Below are 20,975 nucleotides of genomic sequence, written 5' to 3' on the forward strand. Positions count from 1 at the left end.
GGTGGCTGGGTAAGAACTGGCTGTTATGAAAGCCAGATTTACTCAAAAATAAACCTTGATGAAGCCCAAATTCACCATACAACAGATAGCGCCAACAACCAATGTAAACACCAATGTAGCCAAGAAACACATTTGATAGCTTCTGATGGCGACATATTTCATGTCATCTGACAAAATGACACACTGCTCAACTCAGCTCAGTCATAGACCAATGTAGTATCCACAGTTACAACTGATAGGTGGCACTAAAAGACCAATATATGGACAAATTTCATCCGAATCATACATTTTCATTGTAGTTGGCGTTCTACTCTTTGCACCCTCCAAAGTTCCAAACGGCGCAATACATTATTCTAAATAGGAAAATTGTTTGAGGTGCAGTATGCTATACTGTCAGGTTGTTTTTGCTAGCTAGCTAGCTTCAAGTTTGTTCAGTTCAAGGGATGCAAGCGCCAAATTAGGCAGACACGCCCAAATTTTCCACAACTTCCCCAGGCAATACCCACATAACACGTTTAGCTCGGCAAAGCAGCGAGGCCTATGCAGACCCTGTCCATTAACAGTCATTGGAGTCAGGATTGGCCACGCGCTTCAACAATTTTAATGGATGAATGGACATTGGGAAGGCATGCATATCTTGGCGCCTTTCCTGATGATACAGTTTCAGAAAATGTTTTGTATTTTGAGCATAGAAACTATCAGAATCATTTAGAAAAAAACATTAGATAACAAAAACGGATGACAATTGTGCATATATTTTTTAATGATTTGGGCTTTTCATAACAGTTTTTTAAAGTATATTTTCACAGGCTAAGCACTCCCTCCTCTGAATACATGTCAATATGTACTGTATCTTTAAGAGTCCCACTGTGCTGTATTCAGTTAACATGCTGTCACTAGGACTAGGACGATGTGCTTCTGATCAGGTAATCTTGGTCTTCTGCTACAGGCAGTGGATACTGCCCACACCACCAGATCCACACTACGTCACCAGTCTCACCCGCTACCACACTCAGATGCTGTGTGTGTGTGTGTGTGTGTGTGTGTGTGTGTGTGTGTGTGTGTGTGTGTGTGTGTGTGTGTGTGTGTGTGTGTGTGTGTGTGTGTGTGTGTGTGTGTGTGTGTGTGTGTGTGTGTGTGTGTGTGTGAGAACGAGAAACAGAGAGAGAGGTTATTGTGTGATAATGAGAGGCTTATAGCTATAAATGAGAGTGACTTTGAAGGATGGAGAGTGAGAGATGATGCAATCAACAGCTGATTGCTGTTGTCAGTTAGTTAAAGCATAGGGTAGTTCAAGTTTCAAGTTTTAATGTCACGTGCACAAGTACAGTCAAATCCTTTTCTTGCTACCTCTAAACCCAACAATTCAGAAATCAATAACAATGTCTTACTAAAAATAACATAAGGTAAAACAAAAATACACAATAAATAAAAAAAAATAAGAAGATCACGAGAAGAAAGTTACAGTGCCTTTAGAAAATGTTCATACCCCTTGACATTTTTAACATTTTGTTGTGTTACAGCCTGAATTATATATTTTTTCACACATATTTAACCCCTTTCTTTGGTTAGGCACAAAAGTACCTTCAAATCAAATCCAATGTTATTTGTCACGTATGCCGAATACAACAGGTGTAGGTAGACCTTACCGTGAAATGGTAACTTACAAGCCCTTAACCAACAATGCAGGTTAGTCAAGGTAATTTGTACATGTAGGTAGGGGTAAAGTAACAATGCATAGATAATAAAGTAATTCAATACTTTGCCAAGTTAAACAGCTCTGAGTCTTCTCCTGTAATGCGTAATGAGGTTGGAGAACACATGGCAAGGGATCTGAGACCATTCCTCCATACAGAATCTCTCCAGATCCATCAGATTCCAGGGTCCACACATGTGGACTCTCCTCTTCAGCTCATCCCACTGGTTTTCTATGGGGTTTAGGTCAGGGATCTGGGATGGCCATGGCAAAACCTTGATTCTGTGGTCAGTGAACCATTTTTTGTGTTGATTTTGAGGTGTGCTTTGGATCATTGTCCTGCTGGAAGATCCAACCACGGCCCAGTCTATGATACCATGTAACAAGTTGTCCAGGGACTTTGGAAGAAAAACATCAAACAAGCATCTCCAGATGCTTTAAACTTCTTAATTAATGCCCTGATAGTGGAAATTGGCATTTTCTAACGTTATTTCAAACGCTATTTTCCTATAGCCATTTCCTGATTTGTGCAGCTCAACAACCTTTGTCGCACATCATAATTGCATTCTCGGGTCTTTCCCATTGTGATGGATGACTATGGGAACTTGGCATGTGTGTCACCTCATATTTATACCCCAGTGAAACAGGAAACAGGAAGTCATGGCTTCAAACTTCGTAATCACTCAGGTGACCTTAAAAATGTAAAAGAAAATATGAATACAAATATACTTCAGTTAGATTTGACTCATAATCATTTCTAGGGGTGACAATAATTGTGCCACACATGTTTCGGGGAATAATATTTATTTAATTTCTCCCACATTTATTTTTTTTCGATCATTTTACTTCAATGAAAGTTTAGATTTTTAGGAATATTTTGAATGAAAGACCAAGAGGATAAATAGCAAAGACACTTTTTTCACAGCCGTTTTGCTCATATTTACCAAGGGTGCCAATATTAGCGGAGGGCACTGTAGGTCTTGGATGGCAAGAAGCTTGTTCCCAGTGATGTACTGGGCCATACGCATTACCATCTGTAGCGCCGTACAGTCATATTCCGAGCAGTTGCAATACCAGGCGGTGATTCAACTGGTCAGGATGCGCTAGCTGGTGCAGCTGTAGAACCTTTTGAGTCTCCTGAGGGGATAAAGGCTTTGTCGTTCCCTCTTCATGGCTGTCTTGTTGTGTTTGGACCATGATAGTTTGTTGGTGAGGTTGACACCAAGGAACTTCTCAACCTGCTCCACTACAGCCCTGTCGCTGCGCTGTAGTCCATGATCAGCTCCTTTGGGGCGGCAGGGTGGCCTAGTGGTTAGAGCGTTGGACTAGTAACCGGAAGATTGCAAGTTCAAATCCCCAAGCTGACAAGGTACAAATCTGTTGTTCTGCCCCTGAACAGGCAGTTAACCCACTGTTCCTAGGCCGTCATTGAAAATAAGAATTTGTTCTTAACTGACTTGCCTAGTTAAATAAAGGTAAAATAAAAAAAAATTTTGTCTTGCTCACATTGCGGGAAAGGTTATTGTGCTGGCACCACACTGCCAGGTCTCTGACCTCCTCCCTATAGGCTGTCTCATCGTTGTCGGTGATCAGGCCCACCACCGTTGTGTCTTCAGGACACTTAATGATGGTGTTGGAGTCATGCTTGGCCACGCAGTCGTGGGTGAAATGGGAGTACAGGAGGGGACTAAGCACACACCACCTGGGGGCGGCCCGTACGGAAGTCCAGGATCCAGTAACAAAGGGAGGTGTTTAGTCCCAGGGTCCTTAGCTTAGTTATGAGCTTTGTGGGCACTATGGTGTTGAATGCTGCACTGTAGTCAAGCAACAACATTCTCACATAGGTGTTCCTTTTGTTCAGGTGGGAAAGGGCAGTGTGGAGTGCGATTGAGATTGCGTCATCTGTGGATCTGTTTGGGCGGTATGCGAATTGGATTCGGTCTAGGGTTTCTGCGATGATGGTATTGATGTGAGCCATGATAATAATTATCTGTAGGTCCCTCAGTCAAGCAATGAAATTCATTCACAGATTCAACTACAAAGACCAGGAAGGTTTTCCAATGCATCGCAAAGAAGGGAACCTATTGTTAAATTAGTTTTTTTTAAACAAAATAACACATTGAATATCCCTTTGAGGATGGTGAAGTTATTAATTACACTTTGGATGGTGTATCAATACACCCAATTACTACAAAGATACAGGCAACCTTCCTAACTCAGTTGCTGGAGAGGAAGGAAACAGCTCAGAGATTTCACCATGAGTCCAATGGTGACTTTAAAACAGTTGCAGAGTGTTTTGTCTGTGATAGGAGAAAACTGAGGATGGATCAACAACATTGTAGTTACTCCACAATACTCTATACAGGAAGCCTGTATAGAATAAAAAATATTACAAAACATACATCCTGTTTGCAACAAGGCAGGAAAGTAATACTGCAAAAACTGTGGCAAAGAAATTCACTTTTTGTCCTGAATGCAAAGTGTTATGTTTGGGGCAAATCCATTTCAACACATTACTGAGTACCACTATCCATATTTTCAAGCAAAATCCTAGAGCAAAACCTGGAAAAACTGACTTGCCTAGTTAATTAAAGGTTAAGACCCTGCCAAAATTGTTTCTAACATGTATTGACTCAGGGATATGAACACTTTCATAAATTCAATATTTCTGTGTTTCATTTTCAATACATTTGCTAAAATAACAAAAAACATGTTTTCACTTTGTCGTTATGGGATATTTTGTGTAGGTGAGAAAAAATCTTAATTTCATAAATTTTAAAAACAGGTTGTAACACAACAAAATGTGGAATAAATCAAGTGTCATGAATCATTTCTGAAGGTACTGTATATACAGGGTCAGTTCCAATACCATATTTTGAGGGCATCCTGGTAAACATGTCTGGGAGGACGGTCACACATGTTCAACTTTTACCCTTCATATGTCAGGCTGGCGCTGTTTCGCTATGAGGTTAATGTCTACCAGCTTCAAGGGTGCGCACACACCCTCACACACACACACACACACACACACACACACACACACACACACACACACACACACACACACACGCACACGCACACGCACACACACACACACACACACACACACACACACACACACACACACACACACACACACACACACACACACACACACACACACACACACACACACACCTCCCAGGGAGAGAGCAAGAGTGTGAAAGAGATTACAGACGGCATTTTCCATTCCATCCTGCCTGTGTGGTGTAACTCTGCCCCTGATTTGCCTGAGTAATTATTTAAGTGGAAAGTCACTGGTTGGGAAATTGCTGAGGTTTGGTATTGCAGTGTTGCTTCTTTCAGTCTGGATGCAGATGTCTGCCCTCTTTCAAATGTCAAATGACATCTCCCAAATAGTTTATAATAGCTTATTCTATCTCACATGATGATTGTACAAGGGCCACTGTGGCAATGGTTTTCAAGTGTCACCCAGACCAGACAGTATACTGTATCTTGTTAACTACTTCCAAGTGTCTGGACAGTAAAGCACCTCTATTGACCACTGATCAGTTGTGCCCTTACTGACCCTAATTAGCTAAACCAATGTAGGTTACAATACTAGTATCCAAGAGCGCTAATGAAATCTGTTAACGTTTTCTCTTTAAAAACTTTGCCCTTTGTGTCTGAGTGTCTGTATATGTGTTTGTGCCATTGATTAAAAAGATAAAGTGATGTATATTGGTTGTGAAGAATAAAATAATAGAATAGAAAGAATAATTGTGACAGATGAGGAGGCAGCCGGACAGCGAGACAGGGTGCTATAGGTCCAGGGTGCACACGCACATTGTCCATCCTTTTCAATTTACCCACTCCAAAAAAAGAGGGCTCAGAAGTTTTACAAATGTTAAATTTGTATAATATAAGACAGTTAAAGAGTATAACCAACATTACGACCAGGAATATGACTTTCCCGAAGCAGATCCTCTGTTTGGTCCATTACCCAGGACAATGGATCGGATCCCAGCCAGCGACCCAAAACAATGGCGCCGCAGAAGGGGCAGACAGAGCGGTCTTCTGGTCAGGCTCCGTAGACGGGAACATTGCGCACCGCTCCTGAGCATACTACTCGCCAATGTCCAGTCTCTTGACGAAATCCGAGCAAGGGTTGCCTTCCAGAGAGACATCAGAGATTGTAACGTTCTTTGTTTCACGGAAACATGGCTCACTCGAGACACGCTATCGGAGTCTGTACAGTCACCTGCTTTCTTCACGCATTGCACCGACAGAAACAAGCATCTATCTCTCCGGTAAGAAGAAGGGCAGGGGTGTATGCCTTATGATTAACGAGACGTGGTGTGATCATAACAACATACAGGAACTCAAGTCCTTTTGTTTACCTGACTTAGAATTCCTTGAAATCAAATGCCGACCGCATTATCTACCAAGAGAATTATTTTCCATCATAATTACAGTCGTATATATTTCCCCCCATGCAGACACATCGACGGCCCTGTGTCACGCCCTGACCTTAGAGATCCTTATTTATTGTCTATGTTTGGTTAGGTCAGGGTGTGACTCGGGTGGGAAAATCTATGTTTTCTATTTCTTTGTTGTTTTGCCGAGTGTGGTTCCCAATCAGAGGCAGCTGTCTATCGTTGTCTCTGATTGGGGATCATATATAAGGTGTGATTTTCCGCTTGGGTTTTGTGGGGTGTTATTTTCTGTTTAGTGTCTGTGCCTGAAGGAACTGTTCGCTTTAGTTTTTTTGTGTGTGTGTGTTTCTTGAAAATAAATATCATGAACACTTTCCACACTGCGCTTTGGTCCACTCCTTTCGACGAGAGGCGTTACAGAACACCCCACCAAAAAACGACCAAGCAGCGTGGCCAGGAGAACTGGACATAGGAGGAAATCCTGGAGGGGGAGGACCCTGGACACGGGCCGGGGAGTATCGCCGTCCAATGGAGCAGATGGAGGCAGCGAGAGTGGAACGGCAACTATACGAAGAGAAGCACGAGAGGCAGCCCCAAAAAATGTTTTTGGGGGGAGGCACACGGGTTGGTGAGCGGAACTAAGGGGTAAATACAATGAGGAGTTGGTCACGGTTCAAGTGCCACGTTTTCCGGTTCTGCGCACCGTGCCGTCAGTGCGCATCCACAGCCCGGTGTGCTCTGTGCAAGCTCCCCGCAGTTGCCGTGCTAGAGTGGGTATTCAGCCAGGACGCGTTGTGCCAGCTCTACGCCCCAGACCTCCAGTGCACCTCCACGGCCCAGTATATCCTGCGCCAGCTATACACACTATGCCTCCAGTGCGCCTTCTTAGCCCAGTGCATCCTGTGCCAGCTCTCCACACTCACCGAGCTAAAGTGGGTATCCAGCCAGGACGCGTTGTGGCAGCTCCACGTACCAGGCTTCCAGTAGGTTGCCTCAGTCCGGTGAGACCTGTTCCGACTCCACGTAAGAAGCCTCCAGCGACAGTCCCCAGTCCAGAGCCTGCAGCGACGGTCCCCAGTCCGGAGCCTGCAGCGACGGTCCCCGGTCCGGAGCCTCCAGCGACGGTCCCCAGTCCGGAGCCTCCAGCAATGGTCCCCAGTCAAGAGCTTGCAGCGATGATCTACGGTCCGGAGGTCCCGGCGACGATCCCTGCACCGGAGGCGCCACCGAAGTTGGGGGACCCTAAAGCGGAGCGGGGTCTGCATCCCGCACTGGAGCCCCCACCAAGAGTAGATGCCCACCTGGACCCTCCCCTATATGTTCCGGAGTCCGCACCTTTGGGGGGGGGGGGGGGGGGGGGGGTACTGCCACGCACTGACCTTAGAGATCATTATTTATTTTCTATGTTTGGTTAGTTCAGGGTGTGACTCGGGTTGGAAAATCTATCTAGTGTCTGTGTCTGACAGAACTGTTCGCTTTTGTTTTTCTTGAAAATAAATATCATGAACACTTTCCACGCTGCGGGGGTCCACTCTTCCTTCCACCGACGATGAGTGTTACACGCACTGACCTTAGAGATCATTATTTATTTTCTATGTTTGGTTAGTTCAGGGTGTGACTCGGGTTGGAAAATCTATCTAGTGTCTGTGTCTGACAGAACTGTTCGCTTTTGTTTTTCTTGAAAATAAATATCATGAACACTTTCCACGCTGCGGGGGTCCACTCTTCCTTCCACCGACGATGAGTGTTACACCCTGAAAGAACTTCATTTGACTATGTAAACTGGAAACAACATATCCTGAGGCAACATTTATTGTAGCTGGGGATTTTAACAAGACTAATCTGAAAACAAGTCTCCCTAAATTTTACCAGCATATCGATTGCGCGACTTCAACTGGCAAAACCCTGGATCATTGTTATTCTAACTTCCGCGATGCGTATAGAGCCCTCCCCCGCCCTCCTTTCGGAAAAGCTGACCACGACTCCATTTTGTTGCTCCCAGCCTATAGACAGAAACTAAAACAGGAAGCACCCGTGCTCAGGTCTGTTCAACGCTGCTCCGACCAATCGGATTCCACGCTTCAACATTGCTTCGATCACGTGGACTGGGATATGTTCCGCATAGCGTCGAACAACAACATTGATGAATACACTGATTCGGTGAGCGAGTTTATTAGCAAGTGCATCGGTGATGTTGTACCCACAGAGTCTATTAAAACATTCCCCAACCAGAAACCGTGGATTGGTGGCAGCATTCGCGCAAACTGAAAGTGCAAATCAGAGCAAGGTGACCGGAAAACATGACCGAATACAAACAGTGTAGCTATTCCCTCCGCAAGGCAATCAAACAAGCTAGGTGTCAGTATAGAGACAAAGTAGAGTCACAATTCAACGGCTCAGACACGAGAGGTATGTGGCAGGGTCTACATTCGATCATGGACTACAAAAGAAAAACTAGCCCCGTCGCGGACCACGATGTCTTGCTACCAGACAAACTAAACAACTTCTTTGCTCGCTTTGAGGACAATACAGTGCTACTGACACGGCCCGCTACCAAAACCTGCAGGCTCTCCTTCACTGCAGCCAACGTGAGTAAAATATTTAAACATGTTAACCCTCGCAAGGCTAAAGGCCCAGACGGCATCCCCTGGCCTCAGAGCATGCGCAGACCAGCTGGCTGGTGTGTTTACGGACATATTCAATCAATCCTTATCCCAGTCTGCTGTTCCCACATGCTTAAAGAGGGCCACCATTGTTCCTGTTCCCAAGAAAGCTAAGGTAACTGAGCTACATGACTACCGCCCCGTAGCACTCACTTCCGTCATCATGAAGTGCTTTGAGAGACTAGTCAAGGACCATATCACCTCCACCCTACCTGACACCTTAGACCCACTCCAATTTGCTGGACTTCCTGACAGGCCGCCCCCAGGTGGTGAGGGTAGGTAACAACATCTCCACCCCGCTGATCCTCAAGACTGGGGCCCCACAGGGGTGGTTTCTCAGCCCTCTCCTGTACTCCCTGTTCACCCATGACTGCGTGGCCATGCACGGCTCCAACTCAATCATCAAGTTTGCAGACGACACTACAGTGGAAGGCTTGATTACCAACAATGACGAGACGGCCTACAGGGAGGAGGTGAGGGCCCTCTGAGTGTGGTGTCAGGAAAATAACCACACACTCAATGTCAACAAAACAAAGGAGATGATCGTGGACTTCGGGAAACAGCAGAGGTAGCAGCCCCCTATCTACATCGACGGGACAGTAGTGGAGAAGGTGGAAAGTTTTAAGTTTCACGGCATACACATCACGGACAAACTGAAATGGTCCGCCCACACAGACAGCGTGGTGTAGTAGGCGCAGCAGCGCTTCTTCAACCTCAGGAGGCTGAAGAAATTTGGTTTGTCACCAAAAACACTCACAAACTTTTACAGATTACAATTGAAAGCATCCTGTTGGGCTGTATCACCGCCTGCTCCGCCCACAACCGTAAGGCTCTCCAGGGGGTAGTGAGGTCTGCACAACGCATCACCGGGGGCAAACTACCTGCCCTCCAGGACACCTACACCACTCTATGATACAGGAAGGCCAAAAAGATCATCAAGGACAACAACCACCAGAGCCACTGCCTGTTCACCCCGCTATCATCCAAAAGGCGAGGTCAGTACAGGTGCATCAAAGCTGGGACCAAGAGACTGAAAAACAGCTTCTATCTCAAGGCCATCAAACTGTTAAACAGCCATCACTAACATTGAGTGGCTGCTGCCAACATACTGACTCACCTCTAGCTACTTTAATAATGGAAAAATGGATGTAATAAATGTATCACTAGCCACTTAAACAATGCCACTTTATATAATGTTTACATACCCTACATTACTAATCTCATATGTATATACTGTACTCTATACCATCTTTTGCATCTTGCCTATGCCGTTCGGCCATCACTCATTCATATATTTTTCTGTACATATTCTTATTCATTCCTTTACACTTGTGTGTATAATGTAGTTGTTGTGAAATTGTTAGGCTAGATTACTTGTTAGATATGACTGCATGGTTGGAACTAGAAGCTCAAGCATTTTGCTACACTCACATTAACATCTGCTATCCATGTGTATGTGACAAATAAAATTTGATTTGATCTTTTTAATCTTTCTTACACTAATTTATCTTCCTTGCTCTGTTTCACCCAAGTATATCATGTTTAAGGTAAGACCCAAATGCAGACTGTCGAAGTAATAATGTTTAATACAACAGGGGCAGGCAAACGACAGGTCAAGGCAGGCAGGGGCCTATAATCCAGAGAGGGTGTAAGACACAGGAACAGCAGGTGGGCTCAGGGTCAGGTCAGGCAGAGGTCGGTAATCCAGAGTAGTGGGGCAAAGGTACAAGACGACAGGCAGGCTCAGGGACAGGGCAGGCAGAGAGGTCAACACCGGGAAAACTAGGAAACAGGAACAAAATGAGAGACAGGAGCAGAGGGAAAACCGCTGGTAGGCCTGACGAAACAAAACGAACTGGCCACAGACAAACAGAGAACACAGATAAATACACGGGATAATGGGGAAGATGGGTGACACCTGGAGGAGGGTGGAGACAAGCACTCCCTGATCACTCCTGATCAGGGAGTGAAAAAAAATCAGTCCTTTGGCTTTGGCTCTCTCTCTCTGTCTGTCTCTCTCTCTCTCTCTCTCTCTCTCTCTCTCTCTCTGCTTCGCTGCCTTCTACTCGATCAGTCTCCACTCTTGAGAATCTCTTTCTGGAACGGCTGAAATGCAGTAGACCCCTTGTTGAGTCAGGATGCCTGAGAATTATGGGCAGCTCAGCTACTTCATTTCTATTCCCAGCATGCCCCAGGGGCTCTGAGGGAAACATCCAGTGGGAAGAACAATACAAAGCAGGGTGCATTACGGCAAAGTGACCTCATCCCACAGTAAAGCATATTGTGATATATGGAGCATGGTAAGATTAGGGGTAGGCCACTGTGGGGGGTTAGGGTGACGCGACCGGTTTCTTTCTTAACTGGTGTCTCTTTGCTGCTATCTGTCTGTGGCTTAGTTCCCCTAGAACATCAACACGTCTGATGTATTTATGATCATGAGAAGTATGAGGCTGTGCCCTGAACAGTGTTGCTGTAAAAAATGTTTGAGCATTAATGGCTACCTGTGTATTCCCACTGGAACTGTTGTTTAAATACATGTGGGAGGAGAGGTGTTTAGGGGGTTAGCGTGGCGGGGAGGTGGGCGTCTTGTATCTGCTCATGTGAACACACTCATCTTATGTCACTCAAGCTCTCTGCTGGAGTTGTTTATACATTTGACCCAGTTCAATTTTTTTGTGTGGGCAATTTTACACGATGCTTTTGTAATTTCACAAGCAACAGACAGATAAAGTCGCAGACAAAGAGGAATATGCAAATGTGCAATTTACCAAATAGAAATATGAAAGTAAACACATTATGGATGTATGTAGATCCTCTGTGTGTGTGTGTGTGTGTGTGTGTGTGTGTGTGTGTGTGTGTGTGTGTGTGTGTGTGTGTGTGTGTGTGTGTGTGTGTGTGTGTGTGTGTGTGTGTGTGTGTGTGTGTGTGTGTGTGTGTGTGTGTGTTTGTGTGTGTTTGTGTGTTTATGTGTGTGTGTGTTCCAACACATGCATTTGTGTCCACCTGTTTTCAAGTGTGTGTATATGTGTGTGTACATGTACATGCACGCTTGTGTCTGCGTGTGCATATAAATGGGAGTAGGTGTACATTCCAATGGGAGCCCAGACTTGTTTGCTGCATTCCAGACTCCTGCTTCAGGAAACAATCTCCTTTGAGAATCCCGTGGGGATTTCCACCGAAAAGAGTCATAAAAAATACATAATCTGTTGGGACAGGATACAACGTAGCGAGTGAATGGAAAAAGTGTAGTATAAATACTGTAGTATGGGGAAAAAAACTATAGTAACTATATACTATAGTAATTACTGTAGTGTTTTTGCAGACTGTAGTATATTGTAGTATTTACTGTAGTGTTTATTATCTTTGACATAGCAGTGAGAACTTTGTCCTTGAGGAGACCTACTGGGCAAAATATTCAAAGAGCATTTAGGATATGTAGGGCTGTGGTCTGAATGGACACGTCAGAGCTTCTGCTCTTTTAATATCCTGTAGGGAGCACAATATATGGTTTATACTTGGCATGTAGGTGTCTCACTTATGGGTGGCACAAATTGGAATATAGAGAGGGGAATGTGCAGGGTATATCCACATTAAATACTGTAGTATTTTTTGCGGACTAGTGATTTTGCAAACATTACTGTAGTATTTACTGTAGTGTTTTTGTGCTATGTAGTATACTGTATCATTTACTATAGTGTTATACAGTATACTACAACATTCTATAGTAAGTACTACACATGATTGAGGTATATTACAACGTATACTATAGTATTCTTCAGTATACTACAGTTTGCTACAGAATTCTACAGTAAGTACAATAGTATTCTATAATAAACTGTACTATTTGTTCATGTGGGCTGTTTACATACAGTATTGACAAATGTCTTGGTCTGCTCACTATAGTTATTGGAACTGCCTGGCTGTAAGTGACGGTACTACGAATACACAGGGGAGAAAAGAGCCATTAGCTCAAAGTTTCTTCACAAAGTCCCTTTGCACTGGACCTCCGAAACAGACCTTGAGACTTAGGACATTCTCATTTGGCTAAGCCTAAGGAAAGTCACCATCTAAGTTAGCTAGCTAGTTAACTAACAAGCTAGACTGTTGGTTTATAAAAGCCAATGTGTGCATTTACACACAAAAACACTAAGAAGCTAACAATGGGCATAATGGCACTGTAACAAAAGTAAATGTTTGCGCAACTGTGAATCTTAATGATGACGAGTTTTGCCAGTATGTTAGTCATTCATTTATTTACCGCTTCCCATTTTGATCACGTTTACATTGGCTTAGGGCTGGATTCAATCTGTATCACGCAAGTATCGTGGAAGATATGCAGCATTTACCGTGAGTGCAGTCTCTGCGAATGCTGGAACATTGCCTTTAAATTTAAATTGAGCTATAACATAGATCTTCTGCGATACTTCCACAATACAGATTGAATCCAGCCCTAGTATAGCAATAAACTACTTCTAGGCTTGCCTAACACACATATCCACTTAGAAAACAGATGAATGGACAGACAGACAGAGAGACAGACAAACAGACAGACTCACATGCATGCAGGCATGGTGGTTTAGAAATGGAAAGTACAAATGCATGACTCTCCAACAACATCCTGTGCCAGAAATGAGACAGATTCTCACGTCTGTGTGTCTGTCTCCCTGTCATTCCACTACCAACTAGCCTACAGCAGTTAAATCCAGGTTCTAAAATGTAATCAGCCAATAATAATGACAGTAACTCTAGAGCCACGCCTCATCTGAAAGTGACTAAATAGCTAAATAGCTCTGTAAATGATGTCATGATGATCACGCCACCGATAAAAACATAGAAATCAAAACCAGTTTACAGTAATGATTCTGGAATCATGCCCATGTCAATGACTTCAGTGATCAACCCATTCAAGGTGTCATTGACACCACACACCAACGTTTACTGGAAACACCATAACCCTCAAAAAACACCCCTAATTGCGGTCTGCAGTTACACCATATTGCTTATAGCAAGCACCTGAACTATTTCACTACATGGGTTTATAGCTATTCCGGGTTATATACTGTACATCAACTTCTGCCCTGTAATTTCAAAAGGTTAAGTGATACTACAGTATCATGCAGGGCCCACCCGATAGGTTTGTAATTTTTTTTATCACCAACCAATTAAATAGTATGAGTAAATAGGTAGTTATAATCTCAGAGTCACAGAAAGGCGTTATCTGTTCTTGGTTTCTGGTTGCTTTTCTCTGAAGATAACATTACTGTCCTCTTTACACAGATATACTGAACTCCATCGCTAGGCATTCCTCTATCCTCCCTCCTTCGGATACGTTTTAAATTAGCAGTATTATTTTTTTGCAGAAAACATTCAGTGACCTTGTGGTTAAACAGTCTGCCTTGAAATTGGAAGGTTAGGGGTTCGATCCCAGGTCGAGATGTTATCTCTGCAATGTCATTTCAAACCACCACACAAGTCATATAAAGGTCAAAACATTGACACATTGGACTGGTCTCCTGACTCATGGTATCCTTGTGGGCGTGTCTGGCCTGGCGCTTATTCACAGGACTTGGGCATGGCCAGTGCCTGCCAGTGCCCATCTCTGCCCACCCTTCAAACGGTAGCATTGTTTCAACCAAATCAGTCCTTTGGCTCTCTCTCTCTCTCTCTCTCTCTCTCTCTCTCTCTCTCTCTCTTTCTTTCTCTCTCTCTCTTTAGGAAAAACAATATAATGTTCCCATGTGTCACACTTGTGTATTGGATCAAACAGCCGGCTATGCAAACAAGTGGTGTGTGGAGATACACAAACAGAGCCTCCGTAATGAAGGACAGCCATTGAGTAATAGGGTAAAAGTCAGTGAGAATGGTTAAGCACAGCTGTCGTGGTTTATGTAAGCAGGAGCAGGTGATGATGACAGAGCAGAGGGGGAGTTACAAGGCTAGATGTGGACTGATAACACCGCATAAATATTGGCAATGACTCCATGAATCAGGCCCATAGACATAAGATAGACATCTGTCCCATTATGATGTCTGTGAGAGCATGAGCAGCGCCATTAAGGCCATCTCCATTTTGAAATAGTCAATTTTCTTCTTCTACTACATTTATGAGTTGGCAAACAAACTGAAAGGGTGCACACTGCCACCTAGATTGTGTTGTTTGAACAGGTATAATGCCAAGGTTGGCGATGTACTGCCACCTGCAGTTATGGAATGTTTCCTCGCAAGTTTAATTAATTGGCTGATACCTCCTGGTGACCTGGATGGAATTATGTGATCCTTCCTTAATCCATAGGAAGTCCCATCTAGTTGACTACTTCAAAATGGTGAAAGTCCTCAATGGCGCTGCCCATGCTAAAACAGGCTTTTGGTCAATAGAGTCCTCTATCTATCTATGATCAGTTCCCACTCCACAATGAGCAAACAAATTATGTGCCCATTACCATGCTTCATATTCATGACTCCCATGCTACTCGAAACCCCCAAAAAGTTATTTCATACTACACTCTTAAAAAAAAGTGTTCCAAAAGGTTTTTTTGGGCTGTCCCCTTAGGACAGGGGTCCGCAACTAGCGGGCCACTTTCGAATTTGGCCCCCTAACTTTTCTGATCCCCAAAATGTATATATTTTTGGGAGATAAAAGATTGTCAAAATCAGCTCCAAGTGATTTTAATTTTGTAAGTCTGTTCCCAAGTATTCCCAGGCGTAAAAGAGAGACATATGTGATCGTACACAAATAATAATAATTAATAATAATTGATTGGATTTATGTAGCGCTTTTCTACTAAACGAGGTACAAAAAGTGCTTTACATCGTATGGGAAACTCACCTCATGCACCGTCAATGTGTAGCACCCACCTCAGTGATGCACAGAGACCATTTTTGGGCCAGAACGCTCACCACACATCAGCTATCAGGTGGAGAGGTGAGGAATGATATACAGTACCAGTCAAAAGTTTGGACACACCTACTCATTCAAGGGTTTTTATTTTTTTACAATTTTCTACATTGTACTAACCAACAAAGTGTCAAACAAATCAAAATATATTTTAGATTCTTCAAAGGAGCCACCCTTCGCCTTGATGACAGCTTTGCACACTCTTGGTATTCTCTCAATCAGCTTCATGAGGTAGTCACCTGGAATGCATTACAATTAACAGGTTTGTTAAGAGTTCATTTGTGGAATTTCTTCCCTTCTTAATGCGTTTGAGCCATATTATGGCAAGAAAAGCTCAAATAAGCTTAACGAGCTGTTCTTGCCATAATATGGACATTGGTCCCTATTGGTCTTTTACCAAATAGGGCTATCTTTTGCATACCTTGTCACAACACAACTGATTGGCTCAAATGCATTAAGAAGGAAATAAATTCCACAAATTAACTTTTAACAAGGCACACCTGTTAATTGAAACACATTCCAGGTGACTACCTCATGAAGCTGGTTGAGAGAATGCCAAGTGTGTGCAAAGCTGTCATCAAGGCAAAGGGCGGCAATTTTGAAGATTGAGTTGGTGTTCTAAAAGTTTTGACCGGTAGTGTATGTAGGATCTTAATTTGACTCGGTTCGTCGCAGAAAAATAATCCTGCAGCAAAATGATTTGATGTTTTAGTCCATAATGTTGCTTGATCAGTGGTCAGGCTATTAGCTGGCTACATGAAAAGTGTAATATTGTTAATATAACCATGTGTTAATGCAGGTTTTCAGTGAACTTATGTAATCACGACACTCACCTGCATTTCCTGTGGCTCAGGAAGATTCTCAGCAACAACAGAGTGATCAATTTAAGATCCCACATCTGCATTACTATGAAGCTGCTGCTGCATCTTTTACAGGGCAATGAAAGCATTGCACGTGAGTGCTGTGACGGTGAGCCAGTGTATCAAGGAGCGATCAGCTACCCCTGTCTGCTCAGCTGCTGCCCTGTAGCCTAGACAGCTCTGCCAATCTGTCCCCCCATGGATGCCATGGATCAGCCTGAAAACAAACAGCCAGACGGTTAGTCACAGTCACCCAGTCACAGAGAGAGAGAGAGAGAGAGAGAGGGAGAGAGAGAGAGAGAGAGAGAGAGAGAGAGAGCGAGCGAGAGAGAGAGAGAGGAGGAAAGACCAGTGGTGGGAAAATCATTCTTGAGTAAAAGTAAAGATACTGTACCTTAATAGAAAATTACTCAAGTAAAAGTAAAAGTCACCCAGTAAAATACTACTTGAGTAAAAGTCTAAAAGTATGTGGTTTTAAATATATTAAAGCATCAAAAGTAAATGTAGTTGCTAAAATATACTTAAGTATCAAAAGTAAAAAGTTTAAATATTTTTTTATTCCTTAGATCAAACCAACCAGATGGCACAATTGTCTTGTTTTTTTACATTTATGGATATAGCCAAAGGCACACTCCAATGCTCAGACATAATTTACAAATAAAGCATTTGTCTTTAGTGAGTCCGCCAGATCAGAGGCAGTGGGGATGACCAGGGATGTTCTCTTGAAAAGTGTATGAATTGGACCATTTCCCTGTTCTGCTAAGCATTCAAAATGTAACGAGTGCTTCTGGGTGTCAGAGAAAATGTATGGAGTAAAAAGTACATTATTTTCTTTAGGAATGTAGTGAAGTAAAAGTAAAAGTAAAGTACAGATACTCAAAAAAATTACTTAAGTAGTACTTTACACAACTGGGAAAGACATATGAGACAGTGAGGAGGAGAAAAATATAATCAGAATTTTTGACTGACTGAAAGGGTGTGGGGAACGTGGATAGAGAGAGAGATAGATAGAGAGATAGAGAGAGGGAAATGGAATACCTAGTTAATTGCACATCTGAATGCATTCAACCAAAATATGTCTTCTAGATTAAACCCAATCCATGTGAACAGAGACGTGGGAAGTAGTTTGGGGGTGCTGTGATTTTTTTGGCAAGAGGGAGGGGGGAAAGAAAAATATAATTTGCCTGCACTGAAGACTTCTATATCGGTCCGCTAATACAGGACTAGTAGAGGTCAATTGCACTACTTTTGTGAACTAAATGTGTTTACCAGCATTTGTAACTTGAATCTGATAATTATCTGTACAAAACAATTAGTCTGATTATACTTGGGAATATAAAACACTTGCTTGATGTATGTTTTCCAGTTTCTTTAAATAATTTGCAAATGCAACTTATTTCTATGTGAAAACTGAAATGGTCTATTCATTGATTTTCCATTTTAGTAGACGCACTTATCCAAAGCAACATACAGTAGTATAATTTTTCTCATACGGGTCCCCAGTGGGAATCAAACCCACAACCGTAGCATTGCAACACCATGCACTACCAAATGAACCACATCCTCACAAATCACTTTTTTTTTTAACCTTTATTTAACCAGGCAAGTCAGTTAAGAACAAATTCTTAGTTTCAATGACGGCCTAGGAACAGTAGGTTAACTGCCTGTTCAGGGGCAGAACGACAGATTTGTACCTTGTCAGCTCGGGGGTTTGAACTTGCAACCTTCCGGTTACTAGTTCAACGCTCTAACCACTAGGCTACCCTGCCACCCTTGACATCTCAATGTACTCAATTACTGTATTGTGCATTGTTTTTCTTCATTGTGATGGAAAGTCTACAGGTACAAACCTAGATGACCAGTAATGTACATTTATATTAAGTGGTTTGTAAGGATGGGATATTAATACAACAATGTTATTTGATCAAGAAACATATTTGATGTGGATGTTTTGTGTTTGCCCATAACTTTGCACCAATTTATTTAAATATTTGAGGACAAGGTTTTGTTCTTTCTGGACTCCATTAGAATGACAATCACAGAAAAAGGGACAGGGCAACAACTCTTACAATTCCAATTATTGAATCTTGCAAGATACTGTTCTTAATTATACTTTACTAATTATACTGTTCTTAATAAACTACCTTTTATACCAAAACTGGGATGCTGAAAAAAAAGGTTGCTGGCATTATAGACATCTATAAGGCCCAGTGCACTACTTTTGTGAAAAAAAGTTTGCTTGATTGATTTGATTATTAATATATTTTTTATCCGATTTTTCAGTACCCCTACTTCCCACAGCTAGAGTAACTTGTGAAAGTATTCACCCCCTTGGCATTTTTTCTATTGTGTTGCCTTACAACCTGGAATTAAAATAGATTTTTGGGGGGGTTGTTATCATTTGATTTACACAGCATGCTACCATAAGACAAAAAACTGAAAACTTGAGCGTGCATAACTATTCACCCCCCCCCCCCCTCCCCAAAGTCAATACTTTGTAGAGCCACCTTCTGCAGCAATTACAGCTGCAAGTCTCTTGGTATGTCTCTATAAGCTTGGCACATCTAGCTACTGGGATTTTTGCCCATTCTCCAAGGATAAACTGTTCCAGCTCCTTCAAGTTGGATGGGTTCTGCAAGTATACAGCAATCTTTAAGTCATACCACAGATTCTCAATTGAATTGAGGTCTGGGCTTTGACTAGGCCATTCCAAGACATTTATATGTTTCCCCTTAAACCACTCAACTGTTGCATTAGCAGTATGCTTAAGGTCATTATCCTGCTGGAAGGTGAACCTCCGTCCCCGTCTCAAATCTCTGGAAGACTGAAACAGGTTTCCCTCAAGGATTTCTCTGTATTTAGCCCCATCCATCATTCCTTCAATTCTAACCAGTTTCCCAGTCCCTGCCAATGAAAAACATCCCCACAGCATGCTGCCACCACCATGCTTCACTGTGGGGTGATGAGAGGTGTTAGGTTTGTGCCAGACATAGCGTTTTCCTTGATGGCCCAAAAGCTCAATTTTAGTCTCATCTGACCAGAGTACCTTCTTCCAAATGTTTGGGGAGTCTCCCACATGCCTTTTGGCAAACACTTAACATGCTTGTTTATTTTTTACTTTAAGCAATGGCTTTTTTCTGGACACTCTTCTGTAAAGCCCAGCTCTGTAGAGTGTACAGCTTAAAATTGTCCTATGGACAGATATTCCAATCTCCGCTGTGGAGCTTTGCAGCTCCTTCAGGGTTGTCTTTGGTCTCTTTGTTGCCTCTCTGATTAATGCCCTCCTTGCCTGGTCCGTGAGTTTTGGTGGGCAGCCCTCTCTCGGCAGGTTTGTTGTGGTGCCATATTCTTTCAATTTTTTATAACGGATTTAATGGTGCACTGTGGGATGTTCAAAGTTTCAGATATTTTTTTGTAACCCAACCCTGATCTGTACTTCTCCATGACGTTGTCCCTGACCTGTTTGGAGAGCTCCTTGGTCTTCATAGTGCTGCTTCCTTGGCGGTGCCGCTTCCTTGGTGGTGTTGCAGACTCTGTGGCCTTTCAGAACAGGTGCATATATACTGAGATCATGTGACAGATCATGTGACACTTAGATCTCACAAAGGTGGACTTTATTTAACTATTTATGTGACTTCTGAAGGTAATTGGTTGCACCAGATCAGGCAGGCAGGAATGGAGTCCAGAAAAACATGCAAAGGTAGAAACTGGGAGGACTAGTAAAAGAGAATTAGAACAGCAGGCGCATGGGAAAAACACACTGGTTGACTTGAACATACAAGACGAACTGGCACAGAGAGACAGGAAACACAGGGATAAATACACTGGGGAAAATAAGCGACACCTGGGGGGGTGGAGACAATCACAAGAACAGGAAAAACAGATCAGGGCGTGACAATTAGAAACATGTTTGGACATTTTCACAGTTGTCTATTTCCTTACAATCGGTCAAACTGATATAATTTCTATATTTTGCACAGAAAATCTTGGTACCTGGTACCTGAACGTCTTTTCTCCACAAAATTATCTTTGCAGATGTCAACTGGCTTACATTGAAGCATTGATTCTATCGAATTAGGACATTCTTCTGGTGAGCAAAGCTTTACTTAGTCTTCCAGAGCAGTGGTTCTCAATACTGGTCCTGGGGACCCAAAGGGGTGCACATTTTTATTTTTACTGTAGCACTACACACCTGATTCAAATCATCAAAGCCTCATTATGAGTTGATCATATGAATCAGCTGTGTAGTGCTAGGGCAAAAACAAAAATGTGCAGCCCTTTGGGTCCCCAGGACCAGGATTGAGAACTAGTGTTTTAGAGCAACATATAATGACTGAAGAGAAGCTTCATGTATCTAATTATAGACAAGTTGACTGACAAATAGCCCTACTAAAATGACAGAAATTAATCTAAATCAGGAAAAAAATCTGGAAAAAAAAATCCTGT

The 20,975-nt window shown here is 42.8% G+C and overlaps 1 long non-coding RNA gene across 1 annotated transcript in view; it reads right to left on the minus strand.

Moving 5' to 3' along the window:
* Window positions 1-10,340: 10,340 nt before the first annotated feature.
* LOC109901517 (uncharacterized) overlaps window positions 10,341-20,975 on the minus strand; it is a 52,942-nt gene continuing 42,307 nt past the window's right edge. The window contains exons 2-3 of the long non-coding RNA XR_002256746.2: window positions 16,503-16,746; window positions 10,341-10,556 (exon numbers count right to left, since the gene is read on the minus strand). This is a non-coding gene — a long non-coding RNA (uncharacterized LOC109901517). The remainder of the gene's footprint in view (window positions 10,557-16,502; window positions 16,747-20,975) is intronic.

Source organism: Oncorhynchus kisutch, linkage group LG13 (assembly GCF_002021735.2).
Source record: "Oncorhynchus kisutch isolate 150728-3 linkage group LG13, Okis_V2, whole genome shotgun sequence".
NCBI lineage: Eukaryota > Metazoa > Chordata > Actinopteri > Salmoniformes > Salmonidae > Oncorhynchus > Oncorhynchus kisutch.